This window comes from Macadamia integrifolia, chromosome 14 (genome assembly GCF_013358625.1).
Source record: "Macadamia integrifolia cultivar HAES 741 chromosome 14, SCU_Mint_v3, whole genome shotgun sequence".
In the NCBI taxonomy this organism is placed as follows: domain Eukaryota; kingdom Viridiplantae; phylum Streptophyta; class Magnoliopsida; order Proteales; family Proteaceae; genus Macadamia; species Macadamia integrifolia.
In genome coordinates this window covers 31,014,297-31,038,872 of record NC_056570.1, presented here as the reverse complement: position 1 = coordinate 31,038,872, position 24,576 = coordinate 31,014,297, and the positions used below count along the sequence as shown (strand labels likewise).

Here is a 24,576-nt window from a genome sequence, read left to right as displayed (position 1 = left end):
TAGGAAAGTCAGCTGATACGCTATCAAAGGGACGGCATAGTGTGAGAAAGCATATGGACAAATTGAGAATTGCAATGGGACCCCACAGTCTAATTATGAGCTGTCAGGAATCCCTCTATTTTGTTTGTTATTGAGCTCCCAACACCAAACCATCAGCTTCAAGGATGACCGTTGTTTTTATTTTATTTTTGTTTATTTTATTTCTTTATTTATTTTAGTATACTTTTTTACCCCTTTGGTTTGCCACTTGTGCTATATAAACGAAGGAAAAATTTCTAGTATCATCCCTAAAAATCCGCATAACTTGGGGTGACCCCCAAAAATGAAAATGACATCACAGCACCTTTAATTTGTAACACTATTAACTAAAAATATGAAATGACATTTTTACCCTTTTACTTAACCTTTTTTTTTGTCTCACTTGTGTCTGCCTTCTATCTTCATTCAATTCTCCAATTTTTAGAGAAAACAACGATCAACACTTGAAAAATCGATAGAGCCGATTCCTCACCCCCCACCAAAAAAAATAAATAAATAAAAAAATAAAAATGAACAAGACAAGTGTACAGAGTTGTAGCATGCTTCAATGATTTAAATCAAATTGAGCTCCAAAGAGGTTTCATGAGTGAAGAACTAGATCTCGGCATGAGGAACAGAAAAGAAACTCGGATTATAAGTATGTTTTAGTTTCTGAGATGGAAGTGGCAAACATGCAAGCCCACCAACTTCTTTTCTATGCATATCATTTTAAAACCCACTAGGGCATGAGGAATTTATCTACAGCTAAACCTCGAATCTGTAGAAATATGAAGGCACCCAATTACTTATGCTTAGAGTAGCAGATAATGGCGGACTCTGTGATAAGCTTGGGGATTGTGTTAATGTGTTCTGGAATGTATATTAAAATTCCGCTTAAACCCTAAGGAGTTGCAGAAGAGAGGACTGAGACCCAGTTGGCGAGAATTACTAGTCACATCTCAAGCTTTAGTCGGTAACTAAAGCACGGGCGATCATTAAAAAAGGAGTTGCAGAGGTGAGGCGAACGAGAGATGAAGGAGCCGGAGGGAGATAGGCCGAGGAGACGGGCAACACTGTTTAAATTTTAAGAAATTGATCAATCCATAAGCCATTTCTAGGGTTAGGGTTAATGTTTGAAGAATAAGGAGCCGATTGTAATCGGTCATGATCAATTCCGATTCCCATCGATTAATGCCCAAAAACCCTAGAATCGATTGTCTGATTCCGACCGATAAGTTCTCCAAATTATTATCAGCTTTTTGAACCAAATTAAAGCAACCCATTCCCACAATATGCACATCAGATGCAAGTTCCAGATCTTATGGAATTCACAAAAAACAAAAGCAACAATTCAAGACAGAATGACTAAAAAAATACTTAATCCCTCCAAATTTTCAATAAAAAATGGAGATAGACACCTATCACAATTGATTGAGACCTGGAAGGCCAATCCATATCCATTAGGGATCATAAAAGCTTTTGACGTTTATCCTCAAAGGTTCAACACCTTCGGCTTCTTTTCCTTCATAAATGCACTCAATTCAACTGGTTTACGCACTGCCCCATCATAAACAACATTCTTCGATAATTTCTTCCCATATGTTAAGAACGTGCCACCATCATCCACTCCCTTGCAGATAGCAGTTGCCTAGTATCCGTCACTGAAGCACGGCAATTGCCATGGACAAGCTTCTGCAACGAGTCATCTTCCTCAGGGCTCCACGGTCCTTTGATCCGATCCATATCTTTTCTTGAGGAAGCCATGGATGACTGACAAAACTTGATTCTCCATTCACTGTTCAAAACCCTAACCCTAGACTACAAGATTAAGGTCAAGGGTAAGAGTATAAGGATAAGTTTACATACCCATAAAGGTAGTTTGGCCGTTTAGCAAAAAAATAACTGATGACATCATCACTTAACACCTTAAATCTAATTGAATGAGTTTTTTAGATATAATTTTTGAGAAAGTGAAGGGTCTACTAGACATTATTTTCATTTTTGGGTGTTACTCCAAGTTATTTTCAACTTCACAGGGTTTTGAATCTTTCTATGATGGTCTTTGTAAAATATATATATATATATATATATATGTCTTCCTAAGCCAAATCAGTGAAATAGGACCAAGTTGATCTAAAAACCCTAATCAAACCCAATTGGTTCCTTATTGGGCTGTCTTTGGTTTAGGGTATGGACTAACATAAACATATGCTTAGTGGACTTTCTACTTAATTTATTGGAATATGTACTCCTTGCACTAGTGTGGGCCAAATGAAGGGGTGCATAGGGGCAACGACAAGGGTGAGTTTCTTGTATTTTACAATGGTTGGGTTGTCATTTTGCCTCCTCTGTATCTAGGTGCAGGGGTTACGCGATTATATAACGCTCTTTTTACCTTTATTTATATATATTTATTTAAATAAAAAATATTACTTACCCTGTCTATTATGAAAAATTAGTAATTGAATATTATTGGACACAAATTCATAAATATTCAATCCTAAAAGAGTTTGGATTTCAATTCAAGACGAAATACAGTTCTATATCATGATGAACTTCGATAGTTCATATATTAATCACATTCATATTCAAATACTGATAAACCCATATCAACTTTAATCCCATGCACATAACCAGGTGGATGATTTTAAAGCTAAATGGCATGAGTTGTATGACTAGATATTATATTATGAAAAGCTCGCGACTAGAGTTGCAGCTAATAATAATGCTTAATATTTGTTTGAAGGAAATGATATGATAGGATAAAGTATCAAGGACTTCTAAATACAATAACTTTTTCTTCTTATTAGAAAATACAATACATTTTCTTGGAATCAAGACACAAGAGGTTTACGGAGATTTGGGTTGTCCTATATTGTTAAAAAAAAAAAAAAAAAAACAATGTTTGGTATACAGTGTATTCTTAAATTTTTAACTTCTCGAATGCGATCAAGAATGCAGCTCATTCTGGATTTGAGATATTTTCTCATTCTGCATGCATTTTCATTCTCAAGCTCGAGTTTTGAGTCACTCCTCCCAAGCTTTACATTGTTGCCCCATTTTTTTTTTTTTTCTTACAACTTGTAAAAAGAAGAAAATGAGTGGAAACTCATTTGTACTCTCTCTCTCTCTCTCTCTCTCTCTCTCTCTCTCTAGCGACTTGCGTGTGAGACTATTGGAAAAGATGATGGAAATGAGTAGGTCATGCTTGTTGTGAACGATGATGATGGATTGGTTCTTCCCAAAGTCATGATCGAAACCTCTGAGACAACCAAGAGCATAGAGAAAGGAGTGGGGAGGAATGGAGTCCAATGTGGCCTAAGCTAGAAAGGTGCGACCAAGGGCTAGGTCATATTCAAACTACTACTATTATAAAGGAAAAGGGAAAAAGAACACTACCTCTTAATGTATCTTATCTCTACGTACGTGGTCACATGGGGAAGTCGAACCATGCTATGAAAAGATGTTGATGCCTGGCCTATTACCTCATGCGTGTGGCATACTTTAACGCCAAACACAACGATTGTAAAAAGTCCACCCTGGCCCTGGTTGGGATGCCCATGTGCCTCCCTAATTGGTCCACACATTACCCTTTTTTTCCAGTGTGATCCTTTATCCTTATTTCAAAAACATTTCTCAAATCTCACGACCCTGGCGCGTAATTGGTCCTCCCGCTAGAACCCTTAAGCTAGCTTGCAGTGGACGAAGAATCCATGGAGGAAATGGCGGATTGAATCCCTTTTATACTCTTCACGGAAATTGCTGGTCTGATCTGAATTAGTGAACTAAATCTTACAAGTTTCGTCTCTCCAAGCATTTCTTTCTCAATGGATACTCAGAAACGAGTTGTCCGTCCAGAAATGAGACAAGAAATGATTGATTCTGAATGGATTTCAGAACATATCAAGATGACGATTTACAAAGCTTATGCCAGTGTCTTGAACTCCAAAGCTCCCATTAAAACCCATAAGGGATTCTCCCAGATCAGGTACTGTTAGGGATTTACAGCAATTTATTTCCTTTAAGCTTCTCTTACAATATTTCTTCATCTGTTTTGGTGGAGTTATTAGGCCAAAGGGTGTGGAGAAATGGATTCTGAGGCTTATGCAAGGGTTTCCAGACGGACTCGGGAGCTTCTAAACCTGAACCTGAAAACGTGACAGAGAAAGGTTAATTCTAAATCTTGTCGCTTACATGTTTGATTTTAAGTCTTATAGAAAGTTGGCAGTGACTATCTCAATTTTGATTCTGGTTCTAATCTCACAGGGAAGAAAACGATGGAACGAGACTCTACTTACCACAAAAGAATTCGGTTGCCTATGAGCTTTGGATTACCCTTTACAGGTATGATCCAAAAACGTTATACTGCATTGTCAATCATACTTCTATATATATATATATATATATTATTTTATTTTATTCCTTTTGCCAAATTTTAAAACCAGGACGGCTTTGGATAACAGGGCAATGGTGAATGGCAGTGAGTTTATGCAGAAACATGAGCTCATTTATGCTGTTGACTTTCATGTGTGCCAATTGGGTGTATCAATTTGTTCTTGATTATCATTTCTTCTGTAGTAGTTATCTTTATAACTTGTAAGCTATTTTGGAGGTGAAGATTGTTTGTCTTTATACTGAATTCCGATATTCTTCTTTTTTGGTAAGGACTGAATTACGTATTCAAATGCCAGAAAAAGGGAGAGGAAAACATTCCGGGTTTGGGTCTGGAAGTTCGCGGAAGGAGTGGTATAATTGATGGAGTTAGATCACAACATTGATAACGGAAGCATTAGTTGAGAACTTGAGATATCATAATTGTCCACCAAAGTATGACTTCTAATTTTGTTTTGCCTCTTTTATTATTATTTTTTATTCTCTGTTGCTACATCACTTTGGTATTATCTCAATCTCCTTCTGTTATACCATTTAAGAGTCCTCATTTGATTATTATAAAAGAAAATCTTAAACCTTCTTAAACTTGAACTCTTTGTTGATGACATCAACATTTAATGTTCACAGAGTAGTAACAACAGGTAGAGCTCTAATAATGTAACTTTCTCTTAGTTGGTCTCATTATTTAGTGTAACCTCATTGTTTTTAATTCATTTTTACCCTATATGATGTTAGTTATTCATCTTACTGCAGTATGTGCAGTGCCATGTGGTCGACTGGACTCACATTGAGCATTATTCATCTGTCCCTTGAATGAAGCTTTTGAAAGGGAGCAGGCCCTATCTCTTGATAAAAATTCAGAGGGAGAAAGGTTCTAGGCTGACTCACTGAATTCCATTGTAACATATAGCCATAGGACCTCGATAGTATTGTAAGTGTTGGACCTTTAAAACAACTAAGAGTCAAGTTTTTGGTGACTTTGTAGGCTTCCCACTTTCATGCATGCCCTTTTCAAGTACATTTCTTATTTTCATGCACATTCTTTTCATGGTATATGCTGACTATTTTTTTCTATTTGGCTCCATCTGGTTGAATGTAAATGGAAGGGAAGGGAAGGGAAGGGATGTGAAATCAGTGGGAATTTTTATTTTTATTTTATATTGATTTGTTTTCACTTTTCTTCTCTTTGTCTCTTTGCAACCAGATAGAGCCTTGTTGTTCTCATTTTTTTTCCTTATTGTAAAAATTCTTATTATTTTCAGTTGTTCACGCCCTCCCCTCAAAATTCTGGAGGGCATGGATGTACAAAGAACAAGTGGCTTGGCTGACACAATGAAGAGAAATGGTTATCTCACACTAGCAATAACTGAATATTACAGAATACGGTTTTATGAAGACAAGGTCCTGAGCACTGGGAAATATCCTCTTATGATCAATTCATCAAGAAGGATGACCTTGACAAGATGACTGTCAACAATGTATTTGCTATCTAACTCATGCAGGTTGTCATGACATGGATGTTGATTGATACGCACGTATATATTTCCTCCATTCATCAGGTTTAGGTTGGCTAGAAGAATATGATTTTTACTGCCTCTTTTATTTTCTTCCGTTTAAACAGTCTGTTCATTTTGTAAGGTAATACTCTTTTATTTCCTATTTTATCTATTGTGCTTCCTTTTGATATGTAATTATGATAATAATTATTGTTTAGTTTACTTCTTGATCCTTCATAGATGCAGGTCCCACAAGTAACTGAGGAGGTTGCTGTGCTTGATTTGTATCCTACACTTGTATCATTTGTTCATGTATCTGGTAAGCAAAGTTTTTGTGGAGTTAAAGCAAAAGTTTCCTGGACCATGCATTACACTAGGAAATCTATAGTGTACATACCTAGTTGTGTCACGTGGAAGGGTGATGGCAATTCCAACCAATGGATATCCAGGGGATGATGTGGGACCTTGTGTCAAATTTCATACTCAAATTCAGTCACATATGCTCCCAGCATGTGCTCTTTTGGTTGCCATGGATTTTCAATGCTTTCTTTGCCTATTGGCCAATTGGCCAACTCCATTTGGGCTGAACCTTGGTGTCTCTTTTTCCAAAAACTGTTAGCCCCATCCAACCCACCATGCAGCAGATATTTGTGCCAGTCCAGAGATATCCTCTCGACTATGCAGACCAGGAAAACTTTCCTGTATAAAAAATGAAGCAGAAAGAGGAAAAAAAATTGTGAAATGTACTCTTTTTGTTTTGTTTTGTTTTATTGGCACAAAGTAAGATGCGATTGTTTTCTAAAGATATACATATGAGAAGTAGCTATCTCTTCGAAGTTTTTACTCTTTCGTTCATGGACTCTCCCTCCCTCGGCTGCCCTTTTCCTTATTTTCATATGTGATGGTAATTATTTCATCTTTGTGATTAAAGGGTTTTGATACTAATTTTCCATCTATTTTTCTGGATCATCAAAGCCACTTCTGGAGACCGATGATATATTTTTAAATGCTATATGTTTATATGAGCATTAGACTCTTATGTTTTTCAGCTTGCAGTTGATCCTTTGTCATGGTCAGTGAAAGGTGCAAAACAATTTTTTATTTCTCCTAGATCTTCTACTTGGAAGTTCTACACCATCTAATTTTTAAATCATTGGCCCTGGAAATTCAACTGCCATTTAGTTTGTTGATGACGTTTAATTACTCAAATGTCACAAGGAAACTTCTTATTTACCCAGAATATCCTACTTGGAGATTTCATCTGTATTTTGTCCTTGGCCCTGGAAAATTCAAATGCAATTTAGTTTGTGGAGGATATATAATTACAAGACAGATGTCTGAGTATTTTTTATGATATGTAATTGCCGGATAGATGCCTGAACAATTTTGATGTTAAGAGTACTTTTGATGATTTCTTTCTTTTAATGAAACTCTGAGCTGTGTTCTCACTGTTATCACTGTTTGGTGGATTGCACATGTTTGTTCTTTCTATCTACCAAACCAAAGAAGAACATTGTATATCAAAGTTTGAACTCATCCTTTTACTAAATTGCTTCCTCTAAATTGAAAATTTATGGATTTTTCATATCTCCCTCTTCATGGTTTTGTGGAAATATGATTATCTCATTAAATTCTTATGAGACAATTGTATATATTTTGGCAGTTGGATTGAGCATTGTACACATACTGAAATAAATATGGACTTATGCATGGATTTAAGGTGCATATACTTTCATAAATGCTCTGTAAAATCAAGTTTATTACACTTCCATGGATGCTATATATTTAAAAAATAAAAAATTCTGTACTTCATAGATCCCAATCCCCATTCTTTCAGGAACAAACAATAGAACTGAAGAAAAAAAAAAAATAAAGGTAAAAGCTTCTATTCTTCCTCTACAATTCTGATAAGGAATTCAGTTTAGCTGTACTACTTGATCTAAAAAGCATTAGGAACATCTCTTGAAGCAGAGAAAGGTGTGGTCCGTCTTGAACTTAAAACAACAGGAGATGGGTATCTGTGGCTGTGAACTTGCTCTGTTCGGATTGCGGCACCTTTGAATTTGACGATTTCTTCCTGTGCAGGGGCTGCTTGATGAACAGTTTCAGCGGTCATATCTTCGCCCACAGGAGACTGAAGACGAGGAAGCAAGTCAGTGGGGAAGAAGTTGAAGTTGAGGGTTCCTTCACAAGTAACTATTTTCTGGGTAACAACCTGCTTTTGGATCGTATCTCCATTGACAGGTAACTTGTGAAGAGGAAGAAAATCAGTAGGAAAGAAGTAGTAGAGAAGATTTGACATTGCAGGTTTGGTTGAAGCAGAGAGCTTAATAGTAGGAGGAGACTTTGAATTGGATCGTTTGGTTAGAAGTGTCTAGAGAGCTTCTTCAAGTTTATTTATAGAGAGAGAAAGTGTCATGGCGTGGGCTCTGAGGTAGTTTCATTGACGGTTGTGGAGAGAACTATGGAATTGGAATTGGAATTGGAATTGGAAACTCCGGAAAGGGTTGAGAGCATATTCTGTTACACTGAAACGCTATTAGCGGGGCGATGGGACCTACAGTTTATGTGCTGTCAGGGATCCTTCCATTCTATTGGCTATATAACCGCCAATACCGAACCATCTGTGTTTCAACTTTCAACAACGACCGTCGTTTTCGTTTTCCCTTTAGTGGGCCCACTTGAGCCCATAAAACTCGAAGGATTCACAGCGTTTTGAATCTTTCTGTGATATTTTTTATAGTATTTATAAGTCTTGTTTCCTAACTTCCCTCTGCACTTATGTAGGTTTAGTATTACTATTTCTTATTATACAAAGTCGATATTACCCCTCAATTGTTCTCTATATCTTTTTTATTTATTTATTTATTTTTTTTATATGTTAACGAAGATGTCCGGGTTAACTTACAGGCACCTTGACTAATCCTCCGGAAGACTAGTGCAGCAACCCATTGCCACGATCTCCACTTAAATTGTAGATGCATTGATGGAGAATCGAACTTAGAACCGTGTGCCTATCCACACAATCTCCAATTTGTCCTAACCATCAGGGCAACCCACGGATAGGTTACAACCCGAACCCGCCTTGAACCCGAATAGGGCTTGGGCCAAGTTTTCTTACCCTGAGGGTGGGTTAGGGTTGAAAATCCTCAACTCTGGGTCAGGGTTGGGTCAAACTCGGGTTGAGGCCTCAACCTAATCCAAATTGACCCAAAATTTAACTCTAAAATTTTTATATTAGAATTTTGGGCTTCTATTGGTATTTCAATTTTCTTTAATATTTTAGTGTATTGGATATGAATGACAAAAACAGGTCAATCAAGGTTAAAGCAACCATTGTTGAAGTTAGGGTTAACCCAATTCAGCTTAGCTTGGCCCAACCCGGCCGTGATAGGGTCAATTAGGGATGGGTTGAGTTGGTATGAACCCAGTAGGATTGAGTTGGGCCTGAGTTGAATTTTGAAAATATAAGATTGGGTTAGGGTTCTAAGAACGGGGCCCAACCTGGCCACCCCTAGTTACGAGTTACCCAATTAAGGCAATAACCCATTATGTTTTGGTTTTTTTTGGGCCTCAGGCTTCAGTTTGGCATCCGTGAATTGTGATGCACATGTGAAAGACCCAAATCACCCTTCTTTCCATTATAACGTAAATGATTTCAAATCTCTGGACGAGGAATCCCCAGTGGCGGATTGAATCCTTATCATAGTCTTCGTTCAATATCTAGTTCTGCAAATGCTGGCCTGAGCTGAATTTAGCGAACTAATCCTTACAAGTTCCGTCTCCTCTCCAACCATTTCTCTTTCTCAATGGAGACTCAGTTATGTTGTATGTCTCGAAATGAAGAACTTGCGTTGCATTTGTGGAAAAAAGAAGCAAGAAATGGTTGATTCTAAAGTGATTTCGTAACATATCGATATGAAGCTTTACAAAACTTATATCAGTGTCTGCAATTCCAATGCTCCCATTAAAACCCTTTAAGGACTTCTCTCATATCAAGTACAGTTAGGGATTTACAGCAATTTAAGCTTCTCTTACGATTTTTCTCTGGACTATATTTCTGTGTGTTTTGGTGGAGTTAAAATTAGTCTTGATTGTGACGGACTCGGGTTCTTCTGAACCTGAACCTGAAAACGTGACAGAGAAAGGTCAATTCTAAAACTTGTAGCTTACATGTTTGATTTTAAGTCTTATACAAAGTTGGCAGTGACTGTCTCAATTTTAATTCTGGTTCTAATCTTTATAGGGAAGAAAACTGAAGGAACGAAACTCTACTTACCACAAAAGAATTCAGTTGCTTATGAGCTTTGGATTACCCTTTACAGGTATGATCCACAAACGACTTTGGATAACAGGGCAATGGCGAATGGTAGTGATTTTATGTTGAAATAAGGACTTTCATGTGAAGCCCGAAGGGGTAGTTGAGTTGGCAAGGGACCTTTGCCTCAGGAAGCGTTTGGTTCTGAGTTCGACTGCTTTCAGTGAAAGTTGAATGACTCTCATTCAACCCCGGTATGACCCGGTCTATGTGATTGTGAGGTCAGTATGGGCCCGCGGGGCTAGTCAGCCTGTCGTTAGCAATAAGAAAGGACTTTCATGCATGTTAATTGCATGTGTCATTTGTTCTTTATTATCATTTCTTCTATAGTAGTTATCCTTATAAGTTTTAAGCTATTTTGAAGGTGAGATAGTTTGTAAAAGGAGCAACCTAATGCACGAGGTTCCCGCTGCTACAGGGTCTGGGAGGGGCAAATGTACGCAACCTTACCTCTTGCTTCGCATGAGAGGCTGTTTCCAAGGTTTGAACCAGTGACCAACATAGTTCAATCATGCAACTTAACCATTGTGCCACAGGCTGACCCAAGTTGTAAGCTATTTTGGAGGTGATATAGTTTGTCTTATACTGAATTCCTATATTGAAATGCCAGACAAAGGGAGAGGAAAACATTCCAGGTTTGGAAGTTTGCCGAAGGAGTGTTTTAGTGGATGAAGTTGCATGACAACATTGATAGAGAACGGATTAATTGAGATATGTTAGTTATCCAGTAAAGTATGACTTATATTAATTTGGTTTTGTCTCTCTTTTATTATTATAATTTTTTTTTGTCTATCCCTACATTGCTTTGGTATTATCCCATTCTCCTTCTGTTATACCGTTTAAGAGTCTTCATTTGATTATTACAAAAAGAAGGAACTTAAACCTTCTTAAACTTGAACTCTTTGTTGAAGACGGCCACATTTTATGTTCACAAAATAATAACAGGAAAGCTAACTTTCTCTTGGTCTATAGATATTTAGTGGAAGCTCATCTTTCTTGAATTCGTTTTTGCCCTATATGATGTTAGCTATTCATCTTACTGCAGTAGGTGCAGAGCCATGTAGTTTATCTCTTTTCTATCTTCAATAGAGTTGCTTATGGCAGAAAGCAGTTACTATAGGTAGTACTGGACTCACATTAAGTATTATCCATCTCTTCTGTGATTGATGCTTTTGAAAAGGAGCAGTAATTTAGTAAGAATGTAGGCAGGTGCCATTGGCCCTATCACTTGATAGAAAATTCAGATGGAGTAAGGGTCTATGCTGATTACCAGAGTCCCCATCTAACATCTAGGAACTCAACAGTATTGTGCCCACATTCTTTTTTTTTTTTTGAGCCTATGGAAGGTAAACTTATATAGAAATTTTGAACTTGGAGTTTTGCTCAGCATGTTAAGTCTCGAACCTTCGAAAAATTAAGATTCAAGTTTTTGGTGACCTCCTACTTTCATGCATGTCCTGTTCAAGTTCTTCCTATTTTCATGCACATCATTTTCATGGTATGTACATATACTTTTTTTCTCTTTGACTCTGCCTGGTTGCACATGAAGGGAAAGGAATGGAAGTAAAATCAGTTTTGAAAAGAAAATGGAAACTTTAGTAATCATAACTGTGCAACTTCCTTAAACTCTTCCATAATATGGTAATTGTATTTTTCAAATTGAATATTTATTTCACTTATTAAAACTAAGGAGTTTGACTGCAAAATGTAATAAAATTTAATACACAATCCTATGAGATAATGCTTACAACAGTTCCACTTTATTTGATTTGATCTGATTTCACTTCCTTCCCCTTTATTTCCCTTGCAACCAGATTGAGCCTTATTGTTCTCATCTTTTTCTTATTGTAAAATCCACTTATTATTGTCAGTTGTTTCAAAACCAAAACACCCCCCCACACCCACCCCCCCCAAAAAAAATAAAAAATATGGAGGGCTTTGATGTGCAGAGAACAAGTGGCTTAGCTGACACAGTGAAGTGATATGGTTATCTCACAATAGCAATAACAGACTGTTACGGAACACAGTTTGCTGAGTACAAGGTCACGAGCACTAGGAAATATCCTCTTATAGTGAATTCATCAAGAAGTGTGAAGACCCTGACAAGATGACTGTCAGTGATGTATTTTTCTCTCCAACTCATGCAGGTAAGAAATTTATCTGCGATGAGAACACTAAATGTTGTCATGACATGGATGTTGATTGATTCACATGTATCTATGTCCTCTACTTGCTAGGTTTTGCTTGGCTGGACAAATATGATTTATACTACCTCTTTTATTTTCCTTCCATTTAAACAATCTGTTTGTTTTGTGAAGTAGTTCTCTTTTATTTCCCATTTTATCTATTATACTTCTAACTGTTGGATATCTAGGGAATGGTGTGGAATGTGGATTGACCTTCTGTAAAATTTCATGCTTAAATCAGTCAGATATGCTCCCCTGTATCAGTGTGTGCCTCTTGGTTGTCCTGGATTTTCAAAGTTTTATTTCCTAATTGGGCAACTCCATCTAGGATGATCCCTGGCATCTATCTTTCCAAAAACTGTCAGCCCCTTCCAACCCACGATGTGGCAATTTGTGCCAGTCCAGAGATGCCCTCTCAACTATGCAGACCAGGATAAATTTCCTGTATAATGATGAAGCAGCAGAAAGATAATAGAGAAAAAAGAAAAGTGAAATGTTCTCCTTTTGTCTTGCTTTGTTTTCCACCGTATTTTACACTTCAAAGTAACATGCAGGGAAAGAAGGGATTGTTTTCGAAAGATGTATAGATGGGAACTAGCTATTTCTTCGAACTTTCTACTCTTTTGTTCAATGATTTCCCCCCTCCCTCCTTTCATTATTTTCATCTGTGATGGTTAATTGTTTCATATTTTTGATTGCAAAAGGGTTCTTGATAGTAATTTGAAATTTGTCATTTACTTTTTTCACTGATTTCTGCATCATAAAAACCACGTCTGGAAACTGATGATATATTTTTAAAAGTTGTGTTTTTTTTTTAATTTTTTTTCCAACTTGCGGTAAATCATAAATCCTTTTTCATTGTCAGTGAAAGGTGCACAAAATTTTTTATTCCCTTGGATTTTCTACTTGTAGATTCTATACCATTTAATTTTAATTCATTGGCCCTGGAAATTCAACTGCCATTTAGTTTGTTGAGGATATGTAATTACTTGAATGGTGCAAATAGACTTCTTATTTACACAGAATATCCTACTTGGAGATTCCTGTATTTTTTGTCTTTGGTCCTGGAAAATTCAAATGCAATTTAGTTTTTGGAGTATAAATGGTCACCGAATAGATGTCTGAGTAATTTTGATGATTCCTTTCTGTTTCTGTAATTGAAACTCTGAGCTGTGTTCTCACTTTGGGTAATGTCTGTTATCATTGAAGGTAGGTGATATAAATGCCCAAGAAGAGATGCTGAGGAATCCAAGTAACAATCTGATTGGTGAAGGTGTGCTAGCAGGAACATCTTCCAATTAGTTGGGGTGGTTGGTGGATTGCACATGTTTGTTCTTTTATCTACCATACCAAAGGAGAACAACATTGTATATCAAGATTGAATTCATCCTTTCACTAAGTTATTGCTTCCTCTAAGTTGAAAATTTATGGATTATGAAGATCCCCGTCTTCATGGGTTTGCGAAAATATGATCATTACATCAAACTCTTACAGGACAGTTGTATTCACCATTGTACACATACTGAAATTATGATTCTGATGCCTCCAATGTGTTGTCTCTAATAAGCAAATCCAATAGTTATCTAAACTTCTTAGTTTTCATAACAAACTAATAAATGTGTCTAAACTGTCTCCATATATTAGATAATTAGTACATATATGTAAGTGGCACAAGGATCCCATCAACTTCAGATCTTTACCGTATTTAATTACGCGGATGAGCTCAAGGAGGGCCAATTCTATGTAATAAATATGGACATATGCATGGTTTTAAGGTGTATCACTACTGTGCTACTCTCTGTTCTCAACTTTCATACCGTTTTTGGATACATTGATAAACATTATTCCCAGGTAAGTGATGGTAAATGGGTGCGACGGCAATGGGTTAATTGTAAAATCAAGGTTATTATACTTTCATGAATGCGCTGTTTACATATGATGAAGCAATGTATTTTCAGACATACTAAATGTTGTATTTCATAGATCCCAATCCCCATGCTATGAGAAAAGGGAGAAACAATAGAACTGAACAAAAAGCAAACACAGCTTCTATGAACTCTTTACAATAATGCTAATAAGAACTTCAGCTCTGCTGGACACTCTCGATCAAAGAAGCATTAGGAATGTCTCTTGAAGCAGAGAAAGGTGTGATTCGCCTTGAGTTTAATACAACAGGAGATAAGTCACTTTGGCTGTGAAGTTGCTCTGTTCGGAGTGCGGCGCCTTTGAATTCGACTGTTCCTTTTGGTGCAGTGGCTTCTTGATGAACAGTTTCCGCAGTCATATCTCTGCCTGCAGGCAAGTGAAATGGAGGAAGCAAATCAGTGGGGAAGAAGTTGTAGTTCAGGGTTCCTTCACAAGTTACTGTTTTCTGAGTAACAACCTGCTTTTGGATCCTATCTCCATTGTGAGGAGGAAGAAAATCAGTAGGGAAGAAGTTGTAGAGAAGATTGGACATTGGTTCTCAGATGAAACTTGGGAAGAAGAAGAAGGTTGGTTGCAGCAGAGAGCTTAGGAGGAGACTTGAATTGAATCGTTTGGTTTGAAGTATCTAGAGATCTTCAAGTTCGGTTTATTTAAAGAGAGAGAGAGAGAGAGAGAGAGAGAGAGAGAGAGTCATGGCGTGGGCTCTAAGGTAGTTTGTTTGACGGTTGTGAAGAGGACTATGGAATTAGAAACTTCGGAAAGCGTATAGACTATAGAGCATATGCTGTTTACCATCTAGAAAGTAGGAAAGAAAATTAGAAACTATGGAATCCGTCCATTCTATTTGCTATATAGCCCCCCATAAGGAACCATCAGTTTCAACAATGTCCGTTGTTTTTTATTTCCCTCTTCCTTTGGTGGGCCCACTTGAGCCCATAAAGCATTTGAATCTTTTTATGATATTTCTACTAAAATATGGAATTATTTTTTTTCTAATAAGAACAAAGCATGTTTAATAGGTCTAGAAAAATCTGCCACGTGGTACATTAAATAGAAATCAAAGTTTGTGGCAAATAAACCCATGGGTCTCTAGTTTCAGTCAAAATTGAGTTCATGGAGTGGTACAAAATAGGGAATGTAAAGGATCGGATACAGATCAAATTCAGATCAGATGTGTTTGGAATCTAGATATTTTTTGATTGGTTACAGATACCCTAAATGAATATGGATAAGAATTGAATTCGGATTTTTAATCATCTGTTTACTTTCTGACTTGTATAATCTGGACTTTTCTCTCCTAATGAATATAATTTGTTCTTAATCCATATTTCTATGTTGTTTTAATTCTTTTCCTCTTTTTCTAAAATCTATTTAAATTTCAAGAACCTTCTGATAATTATTTTTTGAATAATTTCTATTTTAATTCGAATACCTTTGGTCGAATATAGATACCCTTAAATGAATACAAATGCAAATTCAAATTCAGATTTCGGCTATCCATTTACATCCTAGTATAAAAGAGCTTAAATACTTTGAGTCTACAGAACACCATAGAAGTGATTTGAATACATGTACGTCACCCTAATGATTGTCTCGAAAAAGATATCATCTATATGTAGAACAATAAAATAAAAACAAAAAACAAAAAACAAAATTTTTTTGGATTATATTATACTTTTTATTTATTATATATAATCGATAATACCCTCCCAATACCCTTTCCACACCATCAGGACATTCATATCCCTTGACCATGGTAAAGCATACAAGAAGTGGTCAAGTTCTACCAAAAAAAAATAAAAATACATGAAGTGGTCAAGTGGGGATTGGATCGGGTTGGAGTCCCTCCTCTAATGAAACAATCCAGATCCATCGTCCATCATTTCTCTGCCCAATGAAGAGTGGATAAAAAGCATCTCATAGCTAACACCTTTGTCAATAAACAATCCGCTTAACAGCATATCATTCTTTAAAAAAAATTTCCTTCAAAGGGGCAGAAAAGTTATCCAAATTGGGTTACTGATTTATGGGTCTCGGGTTACCCAATTACCCATTTTGTTCCGTGCGGGCAGGCGCAGGCCCGAGGCTTCAGTTAAGCACTGTGAACGATCCAAATTACCCTCCTAAGAATCCATGGAAAAGAAACAAGAAATGGTTGATTCTGAAGGGAGTTCTTATATCAGTATTTGAAATTCTAATGCTCCGATTAAAAACCCTTGCGGATTTCTCTCAAATCAACCACAGTTATGGATTTACAGGAATTTAAGCTTCTCTTTTGCAATTTTTTTTTTCGAAGTATATATTTCTTCATGTATTTTGGTGGAGTTATTAGGTTTGAATGTTTCCTATGGCTATGGGGAAATGGATTCTGAGGCTTATTATTCAAGGGTTTTCTAAACAGATTGGGGTGCTTCCGATCCTGACCTGAAAATGTGACAGAGAAGGTCAATTCTAAACCTTGTCTATTACATGTTTGATTTTAAGTGTCAAAGAAAGTTGGCATTGGCTGTCTCAATTTTGATTCGATTGCTTATGCACCTTGAATTACCCGTTACAGTTATGAACCAAAAACCTTATACTGCATTGTCAATCGACTTTTTTTTTTTTTAAACCTTTTGCCAAATTCTAAAACTAGGACGACTTTGGACAACAGGGCAATGGCCAATGATAGTGAGTTTATGCAGAATTAGGAGCTTATTGATGTTGTTGAATCATTTGTTCTTGATTATTTTTTCTTCTTTAGTAGTTAATCTTTGTATGTTGTATGCAATTGGAAATGAGATGGTTTGCTTATACTGAATTCCTATATTCGAATGCCAGAAAAAGGGAGAGGAAAACATTTCAGGCTTGGAAGTTTGCGAGATAGGATCCGCTGCTCGTACGATCACCTAGTTGTACGAGTCAGCATCCAACACCTGTCCTTCTTTCTGCCATTACAAGGATAAAAAGGGGTATATTTGGAAATAAAAAGAACAGATGTTGGATGCTGACTCATACAACCAGGTGATCATACGAGCAGCTGATCAATTTTCAAGTTTTCCAAAGGAGTGGGTATAGTGGATGAAGTTTCATGACAACATAGATAACACAGTGATATCATTGTTGTCCAGCAAAGTAAGACTCTTCAAATTTGGTTTTGCCTCTCTTTTATTATTATAAATTTTATTCCAATCCTCTTCTGTTATACCATTTAAGATTCCTCATTTGATTGTTATAAAATGAAAATCTTAAACCTTCTTTCACTTGAACTCTTTGTTGATGAAAGCAACATTTTATGATCACAGAATAGAAACAACTGGTAGGCTCTAGCCATTTAACTTTCTCTTAGATGATCTCATTATTTAATGTGGCCTCATCTTTCTTGAATTCGTTTTTACCCTATATGATTTTAGTTATTCATCTAACTCTAGTTGGTACAGTGCCATGTGGTTTTTCTCTTTTCTATCTTTTAATTAAGTTTGCAGCAAAAAGAAAGTAGGAAAAAGTGAACACAATGAAGAGAAATGGTTATCTCACACTAGCAATAACCAACTATTACAGAATGCAGTTTTATGAGTACAAGGTCACGAGCATTGGGTTTCAAGAAAGATAGCTGTTAAGAGTACTTTTGTTGGTTTCTTTCTGTAAATGAAACTCTGAGCTGTGTTCTCACTTTGGGTAAGATGCAGGTGGCTAGTAGGAACTTCTTCCAATTAGTTGGGGGTGGTTGGTGGATTTCACATGTTTGCTCTTTTATCTACCAATCCAAATGAGAACATTGTAAATCCAAGATTGAACTCATCCTCTCACTAAATTGCTTCCTCTGAGTTGAAAATTTATGGATTATGAAGATCTCCCTCTTCATGGTTTTGTGGAAATATGATCATCACATCAAACTCTTTCAAGACAGCTGTATATATTTTGGCAGTTGTATTGAGTATTGTACACATATTAAAATTATGCTTCTGATGCCTCCACTGGAATTCTTGGTTCATATAAACAAATCCAATAGTCATCTCTACTTAGTTTTCATAACAGACCAATAGGTCTCTCTAACCTGTCTCCATATGATATAGTTCATATCTGCAAGTGGCACAAAGATCCTATCACCTTCAGGTTCTTGCCCTGTTTAATTACCTGTATCCAATCAAGGAGGCCCAATTCTATGAAATAAATATGGGCTTATGCTTGGATTTAAGGTGCATATACTTTCATGGATGCTCTGTATATATATGATGAATCTATGTCTTTTCAAATATACTAAATTCTGTACTTCATAGATCCCAACCCTCATGCCATGAGGAAAGGGAGAAACAATACAACTGAACAAGAAGAAACAAAAACTTCTATTAACTCTATACAATTCTAATAATGACTTCATCTCAGCTGTACTACTTGATCTAAAAAATATTGGGAACATCTCTTGAAGCAGAGAAAGGTGTGGTTCGCCTTGAGCTTAAAACAGGGGATGAGTCCTTTTTGCTGTGAACTTGCTCTGTTTGGAGTGCTGCGCCTTTGAATTTGATGTTTCCTTCCTGTGCAGGGGCTGTTGTTTCATGAACAGTTTCAGCAGTCATATCTCTGCCCACAGGCAACTGAAAAGGAGGAAGCAAATCATTGGGGAAGAAGTTGCAGTTGAGGGTTCCTTCACAAGTAACTGTTTTCTGGGTAACAACTTGCTTTTGGGTCCTATATCCATTGACAGGCAACTGGTGAGGATGAAGAAAATCTGTAGGAAAGAAGTTGTAGAGAAGGTTGGACATTGATAGTTGCAGCAGAGAAAGCTTATGAGGAGGAAGAGACTTGAATTGAATCGTTTGGTTTGAAATGTCTAGACCTTCCACTGGGTTTATATAAAGAGAGAGAGAGAGAGAGAGAGAGAGAGAGAGAGGCGTGTTGGCGTGGGCTCCAAGGTACTTTCATTGATGGTTGTGGAGAGGACTCCATGGAATTGGAACCTTTCGACAGAGTACAGAGCATTTGCTGTTTTCTTATTATTATTATTATTATTATTTTTTTTTTTTGGTAAAGAGAGCATATGCTGCTTGCCATCTAGAAAGTATAGGAAAGTCAGCAGAAAGCCTGAAACGCTATTAGCCTTCTTCCTAACGTGTTTTCATTTCTTTATTTATTCCTAGTATTTTTCACCCCTTCGAGGTTTGGCCACTTGAGCCCAAAAACAAAGAAAGAAGGGTTTTGAATCTTTCTATGATGCTCCTTGTCAAACAAGAGAGAAATCTTTTTGATTCTAATATTTAATAAAGATGGAGTGACTTTTCTAACTAGAGCAATATAGGTTAAAAGAGAAAAGAAAAAAAAAACCTAATATGAGAAAAAGAACGTTTTCCACTTGTGTGTATCTATGTATAGAGACAAAAGAGGATGCAAAAAACGATGAATTGTGTCTCACTCCATGCGCTGAAAATGTTTTTGTGCGCCTCCCATTGCTCTGTTTGTTGATACAATGGTCACGCAACCTGGTATGTTTTTCTTGCCTAAAAAAATTATTAAGTGATAAAATAGAACTTAAGGAAATTCAAAGCTATGGGAGAGTGCACATTCATGCAAAAAAAAAAAAAAAAAAATGCTAATGTTCAAGATATTATGGTTGAATTTGAGTTAGGAGTGTCAAACTCTAAACCAAATCACTTAAATCGGACCAAGGTGATCGAAAAAGGATTGAAACCATTGGGCTGGCTTTAATTTAAGGTATTGCAGAATTGATTGATACTTGGATCGCTAAAATAGACCGAGACCAAATTGAACACAGAAAATCCCCAACCTGATTTAAAAATATAAAAAATAAAAAAATTTCCCATAGCATTTCTATATCTACATGATAAATCTTTTTTTTTTGGGTAGAATCAGTGTTATTAATTCGGCCGAATAATTCGCGTATTATTCGGCCAAATCGAATTTTTCTGAATTTTATCAAAAATTCTGACCGAATCCGAATTAAAAATAAAATTCGGTAAAATTCGTGATTTTTTCAAAAGTGAATATAAAACGCGAATAATTCGGACCGAATCCGAATTATTCGGTCCACTTAAACAGTATTTAAAAAAAAAAAAAAACAATAAAAAAAAAACCCAATAGGTTTTTTTGACCGCTTTTTTGACCGAATCCTTAAATTAATCAATTGAATTATTCCAAATAATTCTCCGCGCGAATAATTCCCGAATCCGAATTTACTAACTATAGGTAAAATACATGATAAATCAAACCCAAATTAAACTGCATCTGAAAATAAAGCGATAAGATTGACAAAGTGAAATGAAAATCATCACACTGAAACTGATTCAGCATCATACCAGCCAATCATATGCTCCAATTCGAAATATCAATGTACAGGTACAACACGTCTCTCTCTCTTTAATATAAAATTCCGTTCAACCAAAGCCTCCTACTTATTGGTGTACTGGTTCAACGTATAACCAACCTGATTAAATGTGAGGAAATTCCGTTTCTACGGCCATGGTGGGTTTCTTTAAAGGGTTGGCACCACCAAAAAGTCTTGTCGACAAGGTTGACGCGGAGCCTACCGTTCATGGGCAGAGAACATCTAGTGACGAAACAGTCGGGATAAGATTCCAAAAAAAAAAAAAAGGATGGAGTTATATGGTGCCCAAGATTTTGGGGATGCACATGTTATGTTAGGTATCACAGAAAAAATTTTGGATCCTCTCCAGCCGGTTGTACCCATCAATCTTCACACCCCATGGACGGTGTGAGATGAGGTTGAGTATACAACGAGTTGGAGAGAATCTGGATTCAGACATACATTAATTGAAAAAAAAAAAATTATTTCACATGTTTACCGTGAAAATATCTGTGTTGGTATTTGAAGAATGGGAATAAAGCTGTCTTACCAGTTTTTGAAAACATTCTCAATTGAAAAATATAAAGTATGATTTCTTTCATCGGTAAAGGAAATCTAGTGTAAAAAAATGCCCCACATCCTTATTGTAAGAAATCGGTTGTGCACCTTGTATGGTTGGATTCGATCCCAGATGAGAATTAAATAGAGAATCTCTTCACCATTGGAAACTCTATTTTATTTATTTATTTATTTTTGGTATAGGAAACTCCATTTAATGATTAATACGTTCTAGAGATAACAAATATGTTCATTTTTGCTTTCTTTCTTGGTGCTATAGGATGATGGAACTCTTCGTGATAATAGTTTGACCATCTTTTCGTAAGATTCTCATTTAAAAATGAAAATGTTTCCCACGCAACTAATGTATTCAGTCTCACATGAATATTTTTTAATAATTTTTGCCCTTTTCGTGACCATGTGGGCCAATCTTGTTTCCATAGCCGCCATTAAGGAAAAATGTTTCTTACGCCACAAATACATTCCATCTCACGTGGGAAGGTTTTAATAATTTTATATTCCCTTTCTTGATCACGTAGGCTAATGTTGTTATCGCATTGTTTGACAATATTTCATTTTTATTGTTTTTATATTTTTTTATTTTTAAAAATGGAGAAATAGTGTAAAAAGTATTTCATAAAGTTATTTCGTTTCACTCATTTCTAGAAACATAAATCAAAATTTATGTCTATTTACAATTCTAGAAACTACTTTGACGAAACTCGTCAGACTTGTTCCTTCGTTTCTAGAAACGAATTTGAGAGGAAAAAAAAAAAAGGCTATTGTGCCCGATAAATCTCTCAACTATTTAAACGTAAAAAGAGACAATCAAACCCTCTTTCCCTTTTGGGCATACAATGATACTATTAGATCTTTTAGTGGCATTATGTCTGTAAAAATGTTTTAACAAATAGGTTTATCAAATACCAAAAAATCTGTTTTTATTTTCAAAAATCTGAAAAACAATTTCTACTATTTCTAGACATATAAACAATAAAAACGTTATCAAACGATGCCTAAGAGGCCATTGGTGTGGTATGGGACTTCCTGTGTGGGAAAGGGACCCTTTCTCATTGAAAATATCTAATATGATTAAATCCTTCTAGAGAGTATCATTTGTGTCATCTTTCTCACATGATGGTGGATGCATACCAGACGCATTGGTGTACTTGGGAGGATCTGGTTCCATAGCTTGGCGGAAGAACTCTACGAGTGGCAAAGTTACTTAAACCAAAATAGAAAACCCTAATATGGATGTTAGCAATCCTCATTCCTGAATGAATTTGTCATAAAAGTGCTTCCATTTAAGGTCCACACAAACTAAACAGAGTTAGAGAAGATTAAAAATGACCCTTCAAGGGGAATGAATCATGAGTCTCTGCTTGATCAAAATCAGAATCTCTCCTTTGCTTGAGCTTTTCTGTGATCAACTTGCTGTATTCGAAGTGAAGCTGCTTTGAATTTGATGCTTCCTTCCTTTGCAGTTTCAGTGGTTGATTGATGTCTCATGTCGCCATCCACAGTAAGGCCCAAGGGAGAGGGAGAAAGCAAGTCAGTGGGGAAGAAGCTGTAATTGATACCTCTCTGAGGAATAACTTCTCCATTATTGATGGGTAACTGCAGAGTAGGAAGCATGTCGGTTGGGAAGAAGTTATAGAGAAGGCCAGCCATTGATGGTTCTCAGTTAATATTGGAATCAGAGCTGCAGAAACTGAGTGAGTGAGAACTGCTTTTAACTCCCTAGTACTGGGTTTTCTGGGTATCATATAATTGTGATCTTCTTATATAGTATATTTATTGGAAAAGAAGAGAAGAGAACGAAGAGACAGGAAAGATAGAGAATCTTAAGAGGCAGCTACTAAATTTAAGAAGCTATCTACCATCAAGATTCACGTGTTAACTAGTTGCCTAAAATTAGACTGGCGTATCGCCTACCACAGCCTATGGGGAAGGTGGGAAACGTGGAAGGGTCTGCCCATGTGATAATAATTGCATGACCCAACTATATACACTAATTTAACATGTGATCTGATAATAATAATAATAATAATAATAATAATAATAATAATAATAATAATAATAATAATAATAATAATAATAAATTACACTCCCCTCCTCTATATGTTTCAGTCCTTCCCTACGAAGTTTGAAATTGCACTCTCCTCTCTCGTAAATTCTAGATTCCATCAACCATACCTTGGCCGTGAGTGAGGCACCATTAAGTATATTACGCTTTTTCCATAAACCCCAAAATACCCCCAACTTATTACCGTCTTCTTCCTTGAGAAGAACGATGGTTTTTGAACTCTTCCTCTTCATTCCTCCATGAATTCTAAACTTCTGAAATTGAAGATGGTTCATCTCCAAAGTTTTGGTGATTGATAGTGATTCATCTCATTCGCGATTGAAGATATTACATATCGTTGAAGATCGGAGTTGTTAATCGATGAAGATCGAGGTCTAAGGTCAGTATAAATCACATATTTGGGAGAGTTAGGGCTTCGGGAGATTTAATTAAACACAATCGAAGTCTTAGGGCTTTGAGAGAGTTAGGTATTTGTTTGAATCGAAAGCATATAGGGTTCGTCAGATCTCAACTGAAACTTGTATTGGCATGAATCCTGCGTGAAGGAGAGTCTGAAAAAAGACTATTATAGCTTGTTATTTATTGTTTTAATATATTATTTTTATTGTATATATGCTTCGGTTGAGTTCCGGAAGAAACGGTTTTGCGATGTAGAAGTTCTTGAGGTTGAGGTTGGACGATCTATAATCTTCGTCTTTGCGTTTGTTCTTGAGGTTCTTAGGGTTTGTAAGGAATCATCAGCGGAGGAGTGCATGAGGGATTTGATCCGTTTTCTATGTTGTATCAAGATTTGCAAGAGAGTGAGGAGAGATTTTGGGCTTGTGATCCGGAGCAGGGGTAGGTGGGGGAAATGTGGTTGATTTTAGCGACGACTGGTGCCTGGGTTTTTTGAGTTCTTTGATTGCTTCTCAGCAGAAACAGGAGCTAATACTAGTCTTTTTGGTTGGTTGGGTTTGGAGATTGTGAAATGATGCAACAAGAGTAGCGAAAGAAGGTTGTCTTTCAAAGATGTTCTCTTTCCTCTTTCTTTCGTGATCTTTGAGGGAGTGAGGGTGGTGTGGATTGTTGGGTTTGATCGAAGAAACTTTGGAGATCGGAGTCAATCGGAGATTGAAGTCGATCGAAGATCGGAATCAGACACCCCTCTCCCTCCACCGGCTCCAAGAAACCCAAATTGACGAACCCTCAATCGGCTCTAATCAAGAGAGTCTCTTTCAAAGAAAGGGGAAGGGGGTAAATGAGTCATTTAACATGAACATCTAATAGAGTTGACAACATAGGGTGCGGTTGTAATTTCA

The 24,576-nt window shown here is 36.5% G+C and overlaps 2 long non-coding RNA genes across 13 annotated transcripts; both read left to right on the top strand.

Moving 5' to 3' along the window:
• Nucleotides 1-3,580: 3,580 nt before the first annotated feature.
• LOC122062021 lies at nt 3,581-13,998 on the top strand. 12 transcript variants are annotated; one of them, XR_006134779.1, is made up of 8 exons: nt 3,581-4,006; nt 4,089-4,187; nt 4,285-4,362; nt 4,684-6,225; nt 7,570-7,626; nt 7,992-10,054; nt 10,153-12,371; nt 13,620-13,998. It is a non-coding gene; the product is annotated as an uncharacterized LOC122062021 (long non-coding RNA). The 12 variants fall into 12 exon arrangements; XR_006134783.1 differs by having other exon boundaries at nt 3,584-4,006; nt 4,684-4,845; nt 6,147-7,626; XR_006134775.1 differs by having other exon boundaries at nt 3,584-4,006; nt 4,684-4,845; nt 5,164-7,626.
• Nucleotides 13,999-16,168: 2,170 nt separating this feature from the next.
• LOC122061252 lies at nt 16,169-19,522 on the top strand. Its single transcript, XR_006134608.1, has 2 exons — nt 16,169-17,450; nt 18,005-19,522. It is a non-coding gene; the product is annotated as an uncharacterized LOC122061252 (long non-coding RNA).
• Nucleotides 19,523-24,576: the final 5,054 nt, after the last annotated feature.